The 20974-nt window shown below is 50.1% G+C and overlaps 1 protein-coding gene across 1 annotated transcript in view; it reads left to right on the plus strand.

Annotated features, from left to right (window-relative positions):
- The first annotated feature begins 7449 nt into the window (after nt 1–7449).
- The window catches only part of SLC23A2 (solute carrier family 23 member 2), a 122580-nt gene continuing 109055 nt past the window's right edge, over nt 7450–20974 (plus strand). Inside the window, exon 1 of the mRNA XM_062203903.1 lies at nt 7450–7539. The gene's annotated coding sequence lies outside the window, so the exon portion shown is untranslated. The remainder of the gene's footprint in view (nt 7540–20974) is intronic.

A 20974-nucleotide genomic window follows, 5' to 3' on the forward strand; every position in this document is an offset into this window, starting at 1 on the left:
GTTCACCCTCCAATGGCTGATCTGAAGCCAGGAGCCAGGTGCTTCTCCTGGTCTCCCATGCGGGTGCAGGGCCCAATCACTTGGGCCATCCTCCACTGCACTGCTGGGCCACAGCAGAGAGCTGGCCTGGAAGAGGAGCAACCAGGACAGAATCCAGCGCCCTGACCGGGACTAGAACCTGGTGTGGCGGTGCTGCAGGTGGAGGATTAGCCTATTGAACCACGGTGCTGGCCAAAAAGGGTGAATTTTATTTGATGTATATTTTACAATAATAACAAAAGGAATGAAAGACTTGATATGTGCTATAATGTGGATAAGCCCTGAACACCATGCTGACTGAAAGAAGTCAATCAAAAAAGCCCACGTTCTATTATTGCGTTTATATTCAATGTCCAGAACAGGCAAATTTATTGGAAAAAAAAGTGTAGGCTGGTGGTTGCCGGGGGCTGGCGGGAGAGAGGAAATAAGAAATGACTGCCAGTGGAGATGGAGTTTCTGTCTGGGCGATGGCAGTGCCGTGAGATTAGACAGTGGTGATGGCGTACAGCTCTGGGAATCCACTAAACACCGCCGAGCAGCATACGTTACAGTGGCGAATGTTGCAGCATGTGAGTTACCTCTCCGTGAAGAAGAAGACCACATGTGGACGCGTGGGAGAGGCCCAAATGGTATGCCATACAATGCTTAGACCGCAGTTTGTTTTGCCACTCCTCATTGCTGGACATTTGCGTGTCAGTTACAAAATTAAACATTGAAAAAAAATTTAGTTATTTTCATCTTATTTGAAAGACAGAGAGAGAGAGAGAGAGAGAGAGATCTTCCATCCATTGGTCCAGCCCCCAAATGCCTACAACAGAGAGAGAGAGAGAGAGAGAGAGAGATCTTCCATCCATTGGTCCAGCCCCCAAATGCCTACAACAGAGAGAGAGAGAGAGAGAGAGAGAGAGAGATCTTCCATCCATTGGTCCAGCCCCCAAATGCCTACAACAGCCAAGACTGCACCAGGCCAAACTGGTGGCCTGGAACTCAATCCAGGTCTCCTACATGGGTGGCAGGGGTCTAAGTACTGGAGCTATCATATGCTGCCTCTCAGGGTGCCTATTAGTAGGAAGCTGGAATTGGGAGCAGAGCAGGGACTCAAGTCCAGGTACTCTGATATAGGATGTGAGTACCCCAAGCCAGAACAAATGCCTGCTTTGATAAATGCTTACCTCCCAATTTTTAAAAAATTCAACAAAAGTTTAAGGTCTTTTGGAGAGGAGACAAGGGTCTCATCATTTTCTTGAGGCATATCCCATGATGACACTATCTCCTCATCCTACCCCATTCCAGTATGGGTCTGTAGCCCACTACTGACCCCCCGTACACCTATCTGTCCCAAGGTTCATAAATGGGTCCAGTCCCACAGTATTTCTTGGACATGTCTGTACCATTTAATTTTTTCTTTTTTAAAAAGATTTTTATAGTTATTTGAAAGGCAGAATTACAAAGAGAGAGAGAGAGAGAGAGAGAGAGAGAGAGAGAGATCATCCACCAGCTGGTTCATTCCTCAAATGGTTGCAATGGCCAGGGCTGGGCCAAGCCAAAGCCAGGAGCCTGGACCTCCATTCGGGTCTCCCACATGGGTGGCAGGACCCAAGCACTTGAGTCCAAACAGCACTCATATGGGATGCTGGTGTTGCAAGCAGGAGCTTAATCTACACCATTTAATCTAAATGAGAACTTCCTATCTATAAATGTTTTCAACTTGGGAATATAAACTTTACTCATGGTGTCTACCTCATGGACTTAGAATTCTGTTTCCAGGTTTTTGTTTGTTCGTTTGTTTGTTTTTATTTTTTGCTATGTGAAATAATGCTGCAATGAACAACACTGGACATGCAAAAAAAAAAAATCATTTCAGGCAGTTCTTGGACCCCCTCATACGGCTCCAAACTTGGCACGTCTCATTAGGATGCTGACTTAGAAAGCAGGATTTCTGGTGACACCAAGAGATGGTTTATGCACGGAGGGAGCACTTGCCCTCCCCCCAAGCACTTTATCAGAGTTGGATGAAAAGGCCTTGACAAACTCTCCTTTTGCTTGCTTTTTGCCATTCAATCAGATCTACTGAAAATTACAAATTGTATCTGTCCTGTGTTATGCTGAAGAGACAACCCTAAATGAGGAACTAAACCATTGCTTTTTTTTTTTTTAAAGTTTATTTGTGTATTTATTGAAAAGGTGGAGTGACAGATAGACAGAGCTCTTCCATCCACTGGTTCACTCCCCAAATGCTTGTCACTCCTGGGGCTGGGTTAGGCAGAAGTCAGGAGCCAGGAACTCCATCCCAGACTCCCACGCGGGTGGCAGGACCCAGGTATTTGAGCTATCATCTGCTTTCTCGCGGGGTGCCCAATAACAGGAACCTGAAGCTGCATCGTGCTCTGGTATGGGATGTGGGCATTCCAAACTGCGGCTTAATCCACTGTGCACGGTGCCTGCTGCACCGTAATGCTCACCCTACTGTTTCCATAGCAGGTAATATTTTTTTTGTTTATTTTTTACTGATGAGCACTTGTGGTTAATTTTTTGAAAAGATTATTTATTTCTTGGAGAGGCAGAGTTACAGAGAGGCAGAGGCAAAGTCAGGGAGGGAGGTCTTCCATCCGCCAGGAATTTCCTCTGGGTTTCCCACACGGGTGCAGGGGCCCAAGGACTTGGATCATCTTCCACTGCCTTCCCAGGCCACAGCAGAGGGCTGGATCGGAAGTGGAGCAGCGGGGACTCGAACCAGCGTCCATATGGGATGCCGGGGCTGCAGGCAGCAGCTTTACCCGCTACACCACAGTGCTGGCCACGAGGGATTAATTTTTATTTTTTTATTTTATTTTTTATTTTTATTTTTGACAGGCAGAGTGGACAGTGAGAGAGTGGACAGTGAGCGTACCGCGCTGTTCCGATGGCAGGAGCCAGGTGCTTATCCTGGTCTCCCATGGGATCGGTGCCCCGACCGGGACTAGAACCCGGTGTGCCGGTGCCACAAGGCGGAGGATTAGCCTGTTGAGCCACGGCGCCGGCCAGGGATTAATTTTTAAAAACTTTATTTACTTGAAAGGCAGTTGGCAGGGCAGAGATTGATTCCATCCACTGGTTTGTTCCCCAGATACCAGTAACAGCCAGGGCTGGGCCAGGCCAAAGCCAGGAGCTAGGAATTCAATGTGGATTTCCTACAAGGGTGGCAGAGACCCAGGTAGTTGAGCCATCATCTACTGCTCCCCAGGGTACATATGCAGACTGGAATCCAGGTTTTCTGAAATGGGATGTAGGCACCCCAACTGGCATCTTAACCACTGTGCCAAACACCTGTCCTTTAGGGTCAATTTGATGATAAGAAACCCCAACTTTGAACCCCAATTAAGCAAAATCTTATTTTCCTCCCCCTCATATTTATTCCTCACAGAGATCTGTATTATAAAAGTATTCGGCTCAGTTAGTATTACATTTTGAATTCTATCAATGAAAGGTATCCTGTTATATAAGAGTCCTATAGAATAGCATTGATTTTTGTCTCATGACCCATAAAGCCTACAACATTTACTATCTGGCCCTTTGCAGGAGAAGTTTGCCCCAGTCTAGACTCCAGAGAGATGTTGAAAATAACACTGAAAAGAAGAGTACTGTTTGAAGATGAAATAGCCCCAAGCTACAATTAGCTCAAAAGTAACACAGCCTGGAAATGAGGGAGATTTCAATCAAGTGAACCAGGTCATCGCATGTTCTCAATATATTCTGCTGATTTTCACTTAGAGAAGTTAAGGTAGGAGGAAAAAAAAAACTTTAGCATCAGCTGCAATAGGAAGTGAAAATGAACAGAAAATAGAAGGAAAAGGAAATGGATAGGAAAGCGCTCCCGCAATTTTTGAATTGACGATGAGGCTAAAACTACAGAAAACCAGTGACATGGAACACCTGTGTATACAGGCACTGAGCAAAGTGCACACACGACCTCGTGGAATCCTCGACGTCAGGGCTCTCTCGGAAACAGCTGCCGTCTGCCAGCGGTAAAAAGTAGCACTTTGTCCAGAAAAAGAGGAGATAAAGAAGTTCGATATTAGGGGATCAAGGGCCTTGCATGTTTTTCCAGGAAAAAGCCTACATTCTGGTTTTTTTAACCAGGCTATTCTTTAAGCCAGGAAGCCCTGAAGGAGTTTCAGAAGGGGTGTGAGGTGGGCACTTCTGTGTTTCGGGATAGCAAGCGTGGTTTTGGGAGAGAACTCTTGAGGCCAAGAGGCCAGAGAGGAACTTCTGTGATAGTCCAAGGGAGAGTTAGTGAGGTCTGCTCGGTGCTGGAGGAGAAGCAGATTCCGGAGAGACCTCCTGTGCCCGCTGACCATGGCGACAGAGTGGGCGTACGGGCTGGGAGACGTGGAGCTAAAGGCCCCTTCGAAGTTTCCGGTGGCACAATGTGAGAACACAGGCAGGAAACAGTTTCTGGGAGAATAACAAGTGGGGTTGTGTTGGGGCTGGGGAACCCCAAAGTATGTTGAGATCGAGAGCCCCAGCGGGGCTCAGAGAGACCCCCAGCCACACACTCAGTCCAGGTTCTTGTCTTCCTATGTGTAAGAATACAGCTGTGGCCAGCGCCGCGGCTCCTTTGGCTAATCCTCTGCCTGCAGTGCGGGTTCTAGTCCCGGTTGGGGTGCTGGATTCTGTCCCGGTTGCTCCTCTTCCAGGCCAGCTCTTTACTGTGGCCCAGGAAGGCAGTGGAGGATGGCCCAGGTGCTTGGGCCCTGCACCCGCATGGGAGACCAGGAGGAAGCGCCTGGCTCCTGGCTTCGGATCGGTGCAGTGCGCTGGCCAGAGTGGCCATTTGGGGAGTGAACCAATGGAAAGGAAGACCTTTCTCTTTGTCTCTCTCTCACTGTATAACTCTGCCTGTCAAAAAAAAAAAAAAAAAAAAAAAAAAAAAAGAATACAGCTGCAAGACACAGATAGAGGTGAACAGAACAGGATTGACTGAAAGACAAAAAGACAGCGCACACTCAGACCTGAGCCCAGGCAACCTGAAGAGAGAACTGCCTCCCATCCAGGCTGGGGTCATCCTTTTATAGGGCACGGGCAGTGCTGAAGGTGACAGGATTTGGAGGTGGGACCATGGTGCTCGCTCTGGGCTCCTGGACGCTGTCTCGGAGTCTGGAGCAGGGTGGAAAGTAAGGCTGAGCTGCATGATGAGGGGTGGGTGGGTTCAATCTTGTTGAATGGGCACGGATGATGGTGGCATTAGGGTGGTGCCCATGGTTTGGGTGTTTCCTTGCTCATAACGGAGTCTAGTTCTACTGTTCTCCCTCGCTATCTGCAGGGAAGTGGTCTCAGGACCCACGTGGATCCCTTTCCATAAAATGCCATAGGACTTGCCCATCTACTTGAAATCCTCTTTGCAACACAATGAGAATGTTGACAGTCATGGCAATGTTGTCTGATCAGTCATCAGAATGACAAGAAAAACCTCTGCATGGTCTGTGCCGACGCCTCTCCCCTCATTACCGCGGGTCAGCCCCTGGTTAAAGGCAGATGCCGAGCCCGCGGTTGCCACCGGTGGTATTTACCCTCCCTGGGGAAGCCCCAGGGCAGCTTGTCTAGGGAACAGCTGGGAATGGGTGTCTGGAAGCTCAGGCGAGCCTGGGGAAACGGGAGAGGAGTCTGACCTTGGCGGGGGCACTGGGGAAGCCAGGAGAAAAGCTTAGGACAAACCAACACTGCTAGACTTGAGCCAGGTAAGGGAAGGGGGGAAGTGTAGCTCTGGGCTGGACCCAGAGGGATTATCACAAGAAAGGCAGAAAGAAAGACAGAAATCCCAGGAATGTCACAAAGCCATCGCGGAAGAAAGGGACAGCCGACGGGCCGTAGGATTTGGCCGAGAGAAGGTCGCGGAAGGACTGAGAGCGCCTGGAGTGACCGTGCCTCGGGAAGGATGACCTTTCACGTGTGGGCAGGGAGCAGGCGACACTGAGGATGCATCGGGGAGTGGAATGAACATGAGGGCGGGACAGACTTAAAAGCCCAAAGGGTCTTCACCTTGAAACTCCCCTTCTCTCAGATTCCACCATCCTTGCAGAGTGGGCACATATAGCATTAATAAAAAAAAAAAAAATTGAAACACTCAGCGGTGAAGAAAGACGGTTATGGGGCAGTGCTTGTCCTCTCCCCCCTCCCTGCCCCGTGCTGCTCACAGAATCTTCCTGTCTGGTTCTTTTTCCTCCATCTGCACCGAGGATCAGAAACACCTGGCCGGCCTTCCAAAGTCTGCCGAATTTTACAAGCCGGTGCCGGCGTGTTAACGACGCGAAGTCACCAGAGAAGCCAACGGAATGGCACCTGACTGATCCTTCAAGACACAGTCCGCAAGGGCTGACTTTATAAAATCCCCACCGTTGCTGGCCACCCCCTCCTCCAGACCCCAAAACCGCAGAACCTGCGCCCTAGACCGCGCTGCCAAACCCCGCTCCTTGCCCCGGGAGCTCGCGCGCGGCTCTCGGTCCTCTGCGTGGCTCGGGGAGCTGCCGGATTGTATTCGGTTAGGAAAGCAGCCATGGCGGTAGTTTTAGGATGGGAGGGTCCAAGAGAGCGCTCATTTTATTTATTTATTTATTTGGCCACGTATTAAGATGGTTTCAGCAGTGGCTCCTCAAGCGTGGTCCCCAAACCGGCAGCATCAGCATCACCTGGGAACTCACTAGAAAAGCACATCTAAGGGGGAGGAGGTCGTCTGTGTCTTCAGGGAGTCCCCCGCCCCCACCCCCAGGTAAGACTGCCTGGAACTAGATTGAGGGCCACCGGTTTACCCAAGGTCCTCACGGAGGGCATCGCAGGGGGCATTTTAGAAATGCGAGCTCCCAGGCTGCACCCAGACCCCCTGCATCAGAACCCGCCCCTAACACGACATTCCCACGACGAGTCCAGTTCTGGGAGCCCCGGGCAGGACGTGTCTGCATCACGTAACGGCCTTTTCTCCAGCGAGTTACAAAACCTGACGCCCTAGCTGGCGGAGCCGCGAAACTGCGCTGTTAACATCCAACCCACGGAACCCAAAGCGCCGCAAACTGCTTGGCGATCGTGCGGGAAGCCACTCCGGGGCTGGGCGCCCGGCTGGGATCCGCAGGGGAGAGCGCTCTGCCTTCCAGGTGCGACCCCCGCAGCAGGTGCGACGCGCAAGGTCAAGAACGGGGCGCGCTTTCGGCGAAGCGCAGGGAGGCGAGAGCCGCGGGCGGTGGGCGGCGGCGCGCGAGGCCGGGGATGCGCCGGGCCGCGCTCGCGGGTGCCAGGGGGCGGCCCCTCCCTTAGGGGAGGCCCGAGGGCTGGGGTCGGGGGGCGGGGAGGGAGGTGGGCCCTGGGCCGGCGCGGGGGCGGGCGGCTCCGCTGCTCCCCGCCTCCGGCCCGCCCCTCCGCGGCGCCATTTTGCAGGCGGCTGTCGCGGGGACCGGAGGCGGCGGTGGAAGCGGCGCGCACTGCGGCGCCCAGACGCGGTGGCAGGACGGGAGCCCAGCGAGCTGCAGTCAGGTGAGAGCCGGGCCGCCGCGCTTCCCGCTCGCCCGCCCGCGGGCCGCACCTGCCGGCCGGGCCGCGAGCCGCCCGCCGCGCCCACGAGGCCGGCCTGGCACGGCCCCCGAGCGCTGTCACCGGCCCCGCGGCGCGGCCTGCGCCCCCCGCCCCCACACGACCCGGCTCCGGGAACCTCGCGCCCGTCCGCCCAGCCCCCTGATGCCCGGCCGCCCCGCCGGACCCAGCCGGGCCCCGGAGCGCTCACCTCTGAGCTGCAGCCGCCCGGGCCCTCAGGCCGCTCGGCGGGGAAGCGAGCGGGGCTCCCCCCCGGGACAGGGCTGGCTGTCGCCTCCTCCGCCTCCCGGGCCCTGCGCCCGCGAGTCCTGGGTCGCGCCCCTCGCTGCGCCCGGGAGGTGCACGCCGGGCATCCTGGCGCCCCCGGGAATTCGGGGCTGAGGAGAGGGGCGGCGCGGGGCGGGGGCTGCCTTCTGCGTTCTGGCTTTCTTCCCTCCTACAAAGGCTGCGCCAAGTAATTTTAGGAGCGGCCGCTCCGACCCCAGGGCCTTTTCACCCTGGCCTGCCGCGCTCCGCTCAGGGGTCGCGGGGTTCCCTTCGTCGCCAGCTTTTGTGGCTAGAGAAACTGACATTGCGAGTGTGCCCGCTGTGAGGGCGCAGGGGTTCTTGCTGCGCTCGGCCCCTCCGAGGTGCCCCTTGGATGGTTATAGCGGATGGGAAGGCGGCCTCCAGGCGGGGCGTTTTGGAGCGCGGCTGATGGGCGATGACCGACTGTCAGGGCAGAGGGTAGGCGAGGGCAGCCGCAGGTGGAGGAGGCCCCCGCCTTGGCCGTGTGCGCCGCGGGCTCGGGCTGCAGCTGCAGTGCGCGGTCCCTGCTGACCCCTGGGTCACCCGTGTGCCCGCAAGGCCCCGAGATGCGCGAGGGCATGGGAGCGGGAGTCCGAGGCAGTCTGGTGTGAGCTGTCATTAGTGGCCATGTGACCGCCCTCCGCCAGTTCCTCCCTCCTCAGGCCAGAGGCGAGGCTCAGGGATGGCCGGAGCAGGTTTTGTCTTTCTGCTTTTGCGTTTGAGTGCTGCCGGGCTGGGACCTCGGCCGTTGTGGGCTGGTCCACACCTGCCTTTTCCGCCTGGGCCTTGAGGGGGTTTGGTGAGATTTAGAAGGGACCTTTTCAGGTCATTAATTCAGATTTCTGTACCGGGTTGGCGTTGGCCCTAGGAGGGTCACTTAGGAAGGTATTACAAAATTGAACAGCTTTTGGGCATCTGTGGGTGTGCACAGTGTAAGCCCTCATGACACACCTGTTAGGTAAACGCAGGCCGCGGGTGTGTCTGGGCTGCTGCTGGGCCCCACCTGACCTTGAGGTATCTAAGTTCTAGACCACTTCGGTTGCCAAAACGGCAACCAAGATCATTCTATTAATTCCAGGGTGTTTCTCTGCTGGTATTTCTCTTGGAATTTTTTTTTTTTTTAATTTAAAGCCAATAAGTATTTCACAACTTTTCATATTGACAATTTTTTTTTTCACATGGTTTCATGGCAATCCTGTTTTCTGAGTGGTACAGTTAATTAAGCTGAGTTTAAATATATTTTCTTTTTTTTTTTTTTTAAGATTTATTTATTTGAAAGGCAGAGTTACAGAGAGGCAGAAGCAGAGAGCTTTTCCATCCTCTGGTTCACTCCCCAGATGGCTGCAACAGGCGGAGCTGTGCCTGTCCAAAGCCAGGAGCCAGGAGCTTCTTCTGGGTCTCCTACACGGGTGCCGGGGCCCAAGGACTTGGGCCATCTTCTACTGCTTTCCCAGGCCACAGCAGAGAGCTGGATCGGAAGTGGAGCAGCCAGGCCTCAAACCGGTGCCCACATGGCACCCGCTGCGCCACAGCGCCAGCCCCTAAACATCTGTTAGGATTTTTTTTTTTTTTTAAATTATGAAAGTACCTGGCTGGGATACTGTAGATGGTTTTGCTACGGTCTCGTGGCACACAAGCTATCTGACTACAGCACAGTCTAGTGGGCTTACCATTGCAGAATTGAATTTTGTGTCCCAGGGGCAAACTTATGTAGCCATCTGTCTGGCTATGTATCTGTCTGTTCATCCATCCACCCACCTATTCGCTCTACTGTGCACTCATCCAACTGTCCCCCTACATGTGTATTGTCTGCCACACCCATCCATCCATTAAGTTGACCAAATCATTGTGGAATAAAACCCAGTCTTTGGCCCTTAGGGAGCCTGAGCTCTAGTTTGTTGGGTGTTGGAATCATGAGCCGGCTATTGCCTTCCTGTGCAGTGTCTAGAAAGACAACCCTGGGCTGCATCTGGGGACACATATCTGCTACTGCTGGGAGTTTAAGGAACCCATTTTGGTTAAGGAAATGAAAAGCCAGCAGTAATAGTTTGCAACTGTATGGTGCTTTGTACTTATAAATGGAAGCTTTTTAAGCACTAATTTTTATTCAATCTTCCTGAATTTTAAAAAAAATTAATCATGTGAAAGGCCTTGCCTATAAAACCCACACATCAGTCGTTTGGTTTCCAATGCTGGATAACCTCATTAATGCACTTTCATGCCCAGATGTTCTGTCGGAGGGCCCAGCACCTGGGCTTTTCTTGTCCTCTCTTTGCTAAGGACAGGTTGGGCCGCAGGTTAGCTGTGCCATCACTGCCTCAGGTTGCCACGTGCCCTTTGTGTGTCCCGTGGCACTCTTCTCATTTGCTGCTTGGTGATTTCCATCAGCTTCCAGCTTGTGCCTTTAACACGTTTCTCCTTTGCAGGCCAATCTTGGTGCCCAAGATGCTGCAGGGAGATCCCTTGCCCACACACTCCTGGTGGGAGGCATTTTGCAGTGTTAGAAAAGGAGCTGAAACTTCCAGGAGGGGAGGCGGGAGGGAGGGAGGGAGTGTCCGTCTGCTCCAGCTCCCATAAGAAGATACCATAGACTGAGGTGCCTAAATAGCAGGAATTCATGTCTTACAGTTCTGGAGGTGGCCAAGGCCAAGGCCAATGTCACGGTGCTGGCCTGTGGTTTTGGTGAGGGTGCTCTTTGGCTACCTTCTCATTGAGTCCACATGGCCTTTACTTGGTGCCTGATCTTATCTCTTTTGTCTTATGCAATCACTAATCCTATTGGATTACGTCCCCACCCTTGAGACATCATTTAACATTAATTATCTCCTAAAGGCCTGATTTCCAAATGTAGTTGCTTCAACTTGTGAATTTTTGGGGATGGGGATGGGAGGGAGGTACAATACAGTGCATAGCAGAGGACTTTCATCATCTTTGACCAAAGATGTGAGGGAAGTGAGGCATGTGATTAGCCGGGGAAGAACATTCTGAGCAGAGGGAACGCAGATGCAAAGGCCCTGAGGCAGGAGGGGAGAATTTGATTTTGACGTCAGACCATGTAAGGACCATTAGTGAGGCCGGTAGATTTTTACTCTGGAGGGTGGGAGCCATTGGATGGTTGTTAGTAAAAGAAGGGCCTGGACTGGGTTGGTTTTTCTTTCTTTCTTTTTTTTTTTTAAATATTTATTTGAAAGGCAGGGTGACAGAAAGAGAGAAAGAAAGACATCTTTCATCTGCTGCTTTACTCCTCAAATGGCTGCAATTGCCAGGTCCAGGCCAGGCTGAAGCCAAGAGCCCAGCACTCCATCTGAGTCTCCCATGTGGTTGGAGAGGCCGAAGGACTTGGGTCACCTGCTGCTTTCCTAGGGTTCGTTAGCAGGAAGCTGGATCCGAGGCGGAGTAGCTGGCTCTCCCATAGGGGATTCTGGCATTGCAAGCAGTGACTTAACCCACTGCACTACAGTACTGGCCGTGATTTAGCTTTTTTTTTTTTTTTTTTTTTTTTTGACAGGCAGAGTAGATAGTGAGAGAGAGAGAGAGAGAGAGAGAGAGAAAGGTCTTCCTTTTTGCCATTGGTTCACCCTCCAATGGCCGCTGTGGCCGGCGCACCACGCCAATCCGAAGCAGGATCAGGGGCTTCTCCTGGTCTCCCATGCGGGTGCAGGGCCCAAAGACCTGGGCCATCCTCCACTGCCTTCCTGGGCCATAGCAGAGAGCTGGCCTGGAAGAGGGGCAACTGGGATAGAATCCGGCGCCCTGACCGGGACTAGAACCCGGTGTGCTGGCGCCGCAAAGTGGAGGATTAGCCTGTTAAGCCACGGCGCCGGCCATGATTTAGCTTTTGACAAGGACACGGTGGCCCTTGCTGTATGAGACTGAAGGCAGGGCAGGGCAGCAGGAAGACCAGCCAGATGGCTGGTGGAGGGGCAGACCAAGGTAATGGGGCACAGTGGGAAGTGGTTGGATTCCCAGGTGGGGCTGCAGTTGGCTAATGGATCCGATATGAGAGGGGAGATAGGCGAGAGGGACTAAAAGGTTTCCTGCCCGAAAGTGACCACTGAGATGCCTGGGCAGCAGAGTCAGGGCCTGTGAAGATGCTGGGCCAGCCTGGCACACCCAGCTGGAAGGATGGGGATGGGGAGGGAAGGAAGGATGTTTTCTGGAATGTAAATAGTCTCATTGTCTTAAATCTCTCCTTGGACCCCAGGCCCCTGCTCATCCCAGGTCTGTGCAGCTTCTAAGGCCTTCCAGGGACAGTCACTCCATGGAGAGTGGCTGGCTGTGGTCAGTGGACAGGAGAGCTTCTTCACTCAGAGCTTCTCATAGGTTCTGCCCAAAGTGGTGATGGCTCGGGTCTCCCTGCATCAGTTGTTGGGTACCTCACTGAGTGCCTTGTGGCGGTCACCCATCTAGAGAGCCACCTCTGTTTTTATAAAAAATTGTTTATTTGAAAGGCAGAGACAGAGCTTGCATTTGCTGTTTCGCTCCCCAGATGCCTGCAACAGGCAGGGCTGGGCCAAGCTGAAGTCAGAAGCCTGGAACTGAATCCGAGTCTCTCAAGTCTGTGGCAGGGACCCAAGGACTTGAGCCATCACCTGCCGCCTGCCAAGGTGCACATGAGCAGGAAGCTGGAATCAGCAGCAGAGCCAGCACTGGGACCCAGGCAGTAGGGGAGAAACACCTGCCCCTAGGAAGGTTTAATTGAGGCTGTTTCACGGTGGTTATATTTTGTTGGAAGACTACCAGGCGATTCGCAGAATGGAAGTGACTTGTTCAGATGGACATTCTAGAGTACGCCCTGGGGTGAGAGTGGAGGGTCCGCTGGGAGGAGGCCGAGGCTGCAGGCGCGGAGGGCCCTGCTCCCCTGGCTTCAGCCTCCCTCTGCCTGCGCTTGTTCCTGGCTTCCGTGTTTCCCTTCATCACCTGCTTGGGTTCCCTCCACGAGTGCCGCCACAGGAATCTTCCACAGCTCCCAACCCCAGCTACGTTTTGCAGTGGCTGCCCCTTTGATCAAGCGAGCACATAGATTGATTTAATTAAATCTGAATTTGCTTTTTCATTCTGGGCTTCATCTCATCACAGAGGTCTTGGCCTTAAGGCTCTTGAGGATGGATTTTTCCACCCTGCTTTGGATCAGAAGCACTGCGGCGTCCTTGGCCTTCACGGAGGAAACGCTATTTCTCATACTCTCTACTTAGTTGGGATTTCAGCCTCAAGGTTTGTCTGGCTTGCTCGTTCGCTGCAGCTGCAGTGCTGGCCAAAATCCTTCGCTGTCACCAGGCTGGGGTTAACTCCAGGCTTTTCCTTGTCTTACACCTACTACCAACCACCAGCGCTGTCACCAGGATCTCAAACTTGAGTTTCTCAATGAGAAGACTCCCGGTGGGGCCCCGAATTTGCATTTCAGCACCTGTTCTTGTAAATAAAGTTTTATTGTAACATAGCCATGGTCACTGGAGACCAAGTAACCAGGGAGCCTGAAGTTCTCACTATCTGGGTCTTCAAATAGAAAAAGCTTGTGAACCCCTGCTTCTTGGAATGGTAGATGTGATCAGTGCTGGCGGTTTCCCATTGAGTTCATATGCTTCTTTTTGCCAGGAGCTCTCATATTTGAAGACTTTGCTTCATAAATTATTCTGCGAGTGTATGGCATGAGGGAATGTGTGTTGCGGAGTATAACTAGCGCGGCACTTCTTTTAAGTCTTCTGTTTTATCCAAAATTAATGTGACTTTTTCATTCCGTTCCAGGAACATCAGTGTTTGTTTTAATATGGAACATTTTTCCCCCTTAATCTTTGAGTAAAGTTGGTGCTATTAGATGTTATATTTGGTCCTTGCTTCCTGCCTGAGAAATCTGCTATGATTTGCATTTTTTTGTCCTAAGCTGCAAATATTTTTCCTACACTCTGAATTCAAATCTATCAATCTTTTGTTTTCTTTCTGTTGGCTTCTCTACCCTAAGATTTTAGAAGTATTTATCAATATTTTCTCTTAGTTCTTTTCAAAAAAAGTATTTGGTTATACTTAATCTGATACTTGTACTGGAGAATGGTTTGAAGTGAGAAGTATTTTTCCCCTTAGTTTTACATTTTCCCCCGCACCATATATTCATAAATTCATCTTTATTAACTTAAAATAACCCCTTAATCATACCCTGCATCCTTGGATCTGTTATAGGATTTACTGTTGTATTCACTTTATCTGTCTCTTTCTTTGCTGTGACCTTACTATTTTAATCATAATTACTTTAGACTTTATTATTTCATAATGCCTACATGCAATTCTTTTTTTCCCCAGTGTTTTTCAACTGAGGGTTTCAAAATCCTTTCAATGGGAAATTTCACTAAGTGTATAAGTTAACTCGGGGGGAGGGGTTGGGGGGAGACTTGGTATGTTTTCTGATGTCTGCTCACAAACTGAAGCAGTCTTTGTCCCTATATTTGTTTGTTTGTTTGTTTGTTTGTTAACAAAAACTAAGTCGGGGGGGTGGGAGACCTTTTTTCTGCCAAAGGCCGTTTGGATATTTATAACGTCATCCATAGCCACACGGAACCATCACCTTAAAGATTAGCCCGCTATAGATTTTTTTTTATTTATTTCATGTCCTGCCTGCAGTTGCCTTGGCAAGGCCAGACTGGATAATTTTGTGAGCCTTATACAGCTCGCAGGCAGACATTCCCCGCCCCTGTTCTATAGAGTGTTTATTGCTGTTTCGTATGAGATCATCTTCCTTCCCTCCCTCGACCTCCTCCCCATTTCCTAACCAGCACAGATGAAGTAAAGCAAGCTTTCTGGCTCTCATGTCTCACACCTGACCACAGGTATTAGGCAGGTAGTTGCTGCTAGCCAGAATCTGTGGCCTTCCAAAATAAAAATGTGTTTCCTGCTCCCATTTTTCAAGGTGGTCCTCTTTTTGGCCAAGACTTAGGGATCTAGGCTCCTTCCGTCTTACAACACAGCTGGCCTTGAAGCTATGCCCTCCTAGGCTTGCCATGGAGCTTTGTGACTGGGAGAATTTTTTTTGGGGGGGGGGGGGACTTATTGATTTATTTGAGAGGCAGAGTTACAGAGAGAGGGAGAGATAGAAAGGTCTTCCATCCGCTGGTTCATTCCCCAAGTGGCCACAAACGGCTGGAGCTAAGCTGATCAGAAGCCAGGAGCTTCTTCCAGGTCTCCCATGTGGGTGCAGGGGCCCAAAGTCTTGGGCCATCTTCCACTGCTTTTCCAGGCCATAGCAGAGAGCTTGATCCAAAGTGGAACAGCTGGGACGCGAACCACTGACCATATGGGGTGCTGGTGCTTAGCCCACGACTCCAGACGTCGGCCTTGAGAATTTTTTCTAGGGTCAAGTTTGGAAGTCTTCCTATCTTCTCACGGCCTGTTTGCCCCATCCTAGATGGGGAACATGGGGGACACCTGCAGTCTGTATGTGTCCGTCTGGAACATGAGCTAGCGCGGCATCTGCTATGCTGCCCGGCCCAGCTCTGCGATTGTGCTGTTGAGTTTCTTGCATAGGCAGCAGAAGAGCAGCAAACGGGCATTTTGCTGTGCAGGTCGCCGCTTGCTGTGATTACACATTTCTTTCTTTTTGTGCATCGGTGAGGTACTCTCTGAACAGGTTTAATTGCGATAGTGATCCCTCTTGGACTTGGTTTTTATTGGAATGCAGTGAACATGGCATGAAAGAAGTGTCCTGTTTCTGATGTCTTTCACGCTGAATGACAATATCATACATAGAAATTGAACAAATCTCGTCACCTTGACATCGGCCTTGGAGTCCTCACAGGTATTCTTGGTAGGATCTGTCCCCGTTAATGTGGAGATCCTCCAAATAAGTTCTGTTCCCTGATGACTTGATGGCGACCTCAAATTTCTCGCCGTGAGGAATTACACGTGGTCTCTCTCGCTGCACCGGCAGCCCCAGGGCTTCTGGTGTTTAGCCCATGCTGCTGTGCTCTGCAGCTGCTTGCGTCTGTTACAGCAGAGATTCCAACCCACAGTCCTTGAAACTCTCACAGAGAAGGCATGTGGCTTCCTGTTTCTCTCCCTTTACTCTTTCATCCATGGAAAGATAACCGGAGTATGTCAGCAGTAGCAATTGTTTTTCTGGCCCGCCTGCCTGTATGTTCAGTCCTCCTTTTGCACCTGCGTCTTGATGTGCAGTGTGAGTTTGGGCCCTACATTTCCAGGCTTCCCATCCTGCACTCCTTCACCACACGTACAGTTAGTGAAAGGTGTGTGTTTGCACCCGTCCTGCCTGAGCTCCCCATGGAGTCTGCTATAGACTCCAACAGGAGGGCCCTTGAATTTTGTGGGAGCGGGAAACTGCTCTGAGCCCTTCTTGGGAGCCCTGGAGGTGGGTGAGACTCTGGTTTGTTATTTCACTTGACAGCGGTCAAGTTCACCTTTTCTAGTGTTTGGTTCAGTGCTTGTGGTGATGTTCCAAAGTGGCTTGAACTTTTTTTTTCCAGTTTCTGTTCTGAGATCTCCGAATGTTTTATTCTTGACTCGGTGTCCAGCAACAACTCCCTATATTTTTCAGGCCTGTGTTTTGGCTGACCCCCTTTTCATCCACACACACACACACACACACACACCGTATGGTGAACAAAAGTTCCCTAAAAAAAAAAAAAAAAAAAACAAACCCACATAACCTTCTGTGCTGCGTATCCTGATGTCCTCTGTTCCCATTTCATGAAAACAAACATTGATTCCGAGGCCCTAAGTTGATTTTGTGACCTGGTCATGAAATACAGGATGCTGGAGGGAGTGATTCATTCATACTTTCTTATGGAAAAGGAGTCACAGGAGCTTCTGTGGGAATGGCAGGGGAGGGGCTCCCAGCATTCAGAACACTAGGGAGAAAAGCTTTATTGAGATCATTCACATGCCATAAAATTTACCCTTTAAAGGCTACACTTGAATTTTAGCCTATTCGCTGAGTTTTATAACCACTCCTATTTAAGAACATTTTTATTACTTCAAAAAGGAACCCTTGTACCCATTAGCAGTCCCTCCCTATCTGCCCTTTTCCCCCAAACCCTGGCAACCCCCAATCTGTCGTCCTATTTCTGTGGATTTGCCTATTCTGGGTGTAGAGGTGGGATCGTACAATACATGGGGTTTTGTTCCTTGCTTTTCCACTTGGTCTAATGTTTTCAAGGTTAATCTAAGGTGACCCCTATCAGCACTTCATTTTTATTGCTGAGAAACATCCTGTTGTATGGGGCTACCACATTTTGTTTATCCATTAATCGATCAATGGACATTTGAATTCTTTTCACATTTTCGCTGTTAGGAAAATGCTGCTAGGAACATTTGTATACATGTTTTTGTGTGGTTGTGTTTTCAGTTTTCTTGGTGAATGCCTGGAAGTGGAATTACTGAACCATGTGATACTTCTGTGTTTAATGTTTTGAGGAACCGCCAGATGTTTCTCAGAGTGGGTGCATCGGCAGTGTGTGAGGTTCCAGTTGTCCCACATCCTCTGACACTTGTTATTGTCTTTTTGGTTATGCCACCCTGATGTGTATGCAGTATTTGATTTCCATTTCCTTAATGACTAATCATGTTGAGAGCATGTTTTCATGTATTTATTGGCCATTTCTATGTCTTTTCTAGAGAAATGTCTATGCAAATCCTTTGCCCTTTTAGAAGTTCTATTAGTTGTCTTTTTATTGTTGAGTTGTAAGGATTCTTTTTTTTTGGACAGGCAGAGTGGACAGTGAGAGAGAGAGAGAGAGAAAGGTTTTCTTTTTTGCCATTGGTTCACTCTCCAATGGCTGCTGCGGCCGGCGCATCTCGCTGATCCGAAGGCAGGAGCCAGGTGCTTCTCCTGGTCTCCCATGCAGGTGCAGGGCCCAAGCACTTGGGCCACCCTCCACTGCCTTCCCGGGCCACAGCAGAGAGCTGGCCTGGAAGAGGGGCAACCGGGACAGAATCTGGCGCCCCAACCGGGACTAGAACCTGGTGTGCCGGCACCGCAAAGTGGAGGATTAGCCTGTTAAGCCACGGCGCCAGCCCGAGTTGTAAGGATTCTTAATGTATTCTGCATGCGTCCCGTCCCTTGTCCCTTATCTGATCTGTAATTCACAAGTACAGTGGGTTGTCTTTTTCATTTTCTTGCTGATGTTCTCCCCCCCAATCTATTTATTTGTTTGTTTATTATATTTGAAAGGCTGAAAGACAGATGGAGATTTATCTACCAGCTCACTCTCCAGTGCCCATCGTACCCAGGGCTGGGCCTACCCAAAGCCAGGAGCCTGGAACTCAATCCAGGTGTCCTGTGTGAGTGCCAGAGAACCAAGTACTTGAGCCATCACCTGCTGCCTCCCAAGCTGCACATAATGAAGCTGGAATCAGAAGCTGAGCGTGACTGTAACCCAGGCATTCTGACACGGAGTGTGGGTCTCCCAAGGGGCAGCTTAACTAAACCCACCATCTGGTGTCCTTTGAAACACAAAGTTTAAAACTTTGATGCTGTCCCATTTATCTGTTTATGTATGCTTTTGTTGCCATATCTAAGAAACCTTTGCTTAACTTTTTTTTCTTCCATTTGTTTAAAGATTATTCATTTATTTGAAAGGGAGACTTACAGAGAGGCAGAGACAGAGAGACAGAGAGACAGAGATCTTCCATCCACTGGTTCACTGCACCGATCTGAAGCCAGGAGCTTCTTCCAGGTCTCTCTCCCACATAGAACTTGGGGCATTTTTTTTCACTGCTTTCCCAGGCCATAGCAGAGGGCTGGATCCAAAGTGGAGTACCCGGGACTCGAACTGGTGCCCATTTGGGATGCCAGCACTGCAGTGCCAGCCCTTCCCCTTTTTGATTTTTAAGAGGTTTGTACCTTTACCTCTTAGACTTGGATCTGTTATTTATGTATTCTTTTTGGGTCTGTTATTTTTGAGTTAAATTTTGCATGTGCTGTGACACAGGGGTCCAACTTAATTCTTTGATGTTTGAGCTTCAGTTGCCTGAGCAGCATTTGTTGGAAACTTTAGTCCTGCCCTGCTGGAACTGTCCTCACTCCCTTGTTGAAAATCATGCTACAATTTATTTCAAGATGGTCTGTTTTATCCCATTAATCTCTGTGTCACCTTTGTGTTTTCATCCTGTATGTATATTCTTACACCACACCACCTTAATTACTGTAGCTTTCTGTTAAGTTCTGAAATCCAGGAGCACAAGTCCTTCAGTTATCCTCTTTTTCAAGATGGTTTTGGATATTCTGGGTCCTGTGTATTATCACATGAATTTCAAGATCAGTTTCTCAATTTTTGCCAAAAAGGCAGATGGGATTTTGATTTGTAAATTAATGTCAGTATTGCTAAGAATTATGTATTTTTAACTGGAAACTTTCCTTTTTTAAACATATTTATTTGAAAGGCAGTCTAACAGTGGGAAAGAAAGAGATGGAGAAATCTATCTTCATCCGTTGGTTGATCCCCGAGTAGCCACAACAGCTGGGGCTGGGCCAGGCTGAAGCCAGAATCCTGGAACTCCATCTGGGTCTCCCATGTAGGTGGCAGGAACCCAAGCACTTGAACCATTTCAGACATATTAGTAGGGAGCTGGTTCTGAAGAAGAGCAGCTGGGCTCAAACCAGTGCTCTGATATGAGATGCCAGCATTACAAGTGGTGGCTTAACTTGCTGTACCACAATGCTGGCTTCTTAACTGGGAAATTTCATTTGGTGTCCTACTCAATTCTTTTTTTTTTTTTTTTTTTAAAGATCTATTTATTCATTTGAAAGGCAGAGTTAGAGAGGGAGAGGAGGGAGATATCCTCCATCTGTTGGTTCACTCCCCAAGTGGCCACAATAACCAGGGCTGGGCGAGGTCGAAGCCAGGAGCGGGGAACTCCATCTGGGTCTCCCAAAGCACTTGGACCATCTTCCATTACCTTCCCAGGCCATTATTCGGGAGACGGATTGGAAGTGGAGCAGCTGGGACTTGAACCAGTACTCTGACATGGGATGCCTGCATTGCAGGGGGCTGCTCAACCCACTGTACTTCAACCTCAATTCAGGTTTTTTTTTTTTTTTTTTTTTTTTTTTTTTAAATATTTGAGAGGCAGAGAGAGAGAGAGGTGAAAAGAGATACGTACCCAAAAAAGACAGTGCTGCCAGTTGTTGGTTCACTCTCCAAATGCCTGCAATGGCCCAGGGCTGGGCCTGGCTCTGGCCAAAGCAGGGAGAAGTACAGTCCAGGTCTCCCATATGGATCACAGGAACCCAGCTACATAGGGCTCCTACTGCCTCCCGGGGTCTGCACCAGCAGGAGACTGGAATCAGGAGCCAGCCAGAGTCAGGTGTCAATCACAGATACTCCTGTTGAGATGCAGACATCTCAGCCTCCAAGAAAAATGCTCTCTGCCAGAGTTTTTTGCATTACAAAATTGTCAGCCCCAGCCCACTGATAGATTTCTCTACTCTCACGGTCATGCATTCTCTATTGTTTGAAAAATAATGCCCGCAGTCAGTGACCCTCAACCTTGCCAGCAAAGGGGCATCATCCAGGGAACTTTAAACAGCGGCCAATTCCTGGCTTCATCCTGAGCTGCGCAGATGCAGCTGATCAGGTGAAAAACCTTAGGGTGATCTCAGCGGGCAGCCAAGGCTGAGGACTGAAGGATGCGTCTCGTGCCCGAGGTCTTTTCGTGGTTGGCTCAGTGCAGAACAGGATGGGAATGTCAGCGGTCACGTCACACCCTCCTGTGTCTCTTTGGTGACGAATGCATCAGAGATGTCTGTGTGCGCACTGTCTCTGAATTTAATGTGAGCACTGACGTCATTCTCCCCAGTAATTAAATGATTTTGCCATTGACGTCCCCACGGGTGTGTGTAGTTGTTCCTGGTCCATTCAGGGATCAGAGGTAGAGCGGAGTCCCTGGGGAGTGTCTGTCACATCTCAGAAACTTTTGTGTCTTTTGCCTTTTTTTTTTTTTTGGCAGTAGGAAATGAATTGAGAACATGCAGGAAATTCACAGCTATTTTAGGAACTGTGTGGAGAACGCTGAAGCTATTGGGTAGAATGACTGTTGAAGTTTACGAACTGATCAGAATTAAGGTCAGAATTACTGGAAAAATATC

Source organism: Lepus europaeus, chromosome 10 (genome assembly GCF_033115175.1).
Source record: "Lepus europaeus isolate LE1 chromosome 10, mLepTim1.pri, whole genome shotgun sequence".
Lineage (NCBI taxonomy): Eukaryota > Metazoa > Chordata > Mammalia > Lagomorpha > Leporidae > Lepus > Lepus europaeus.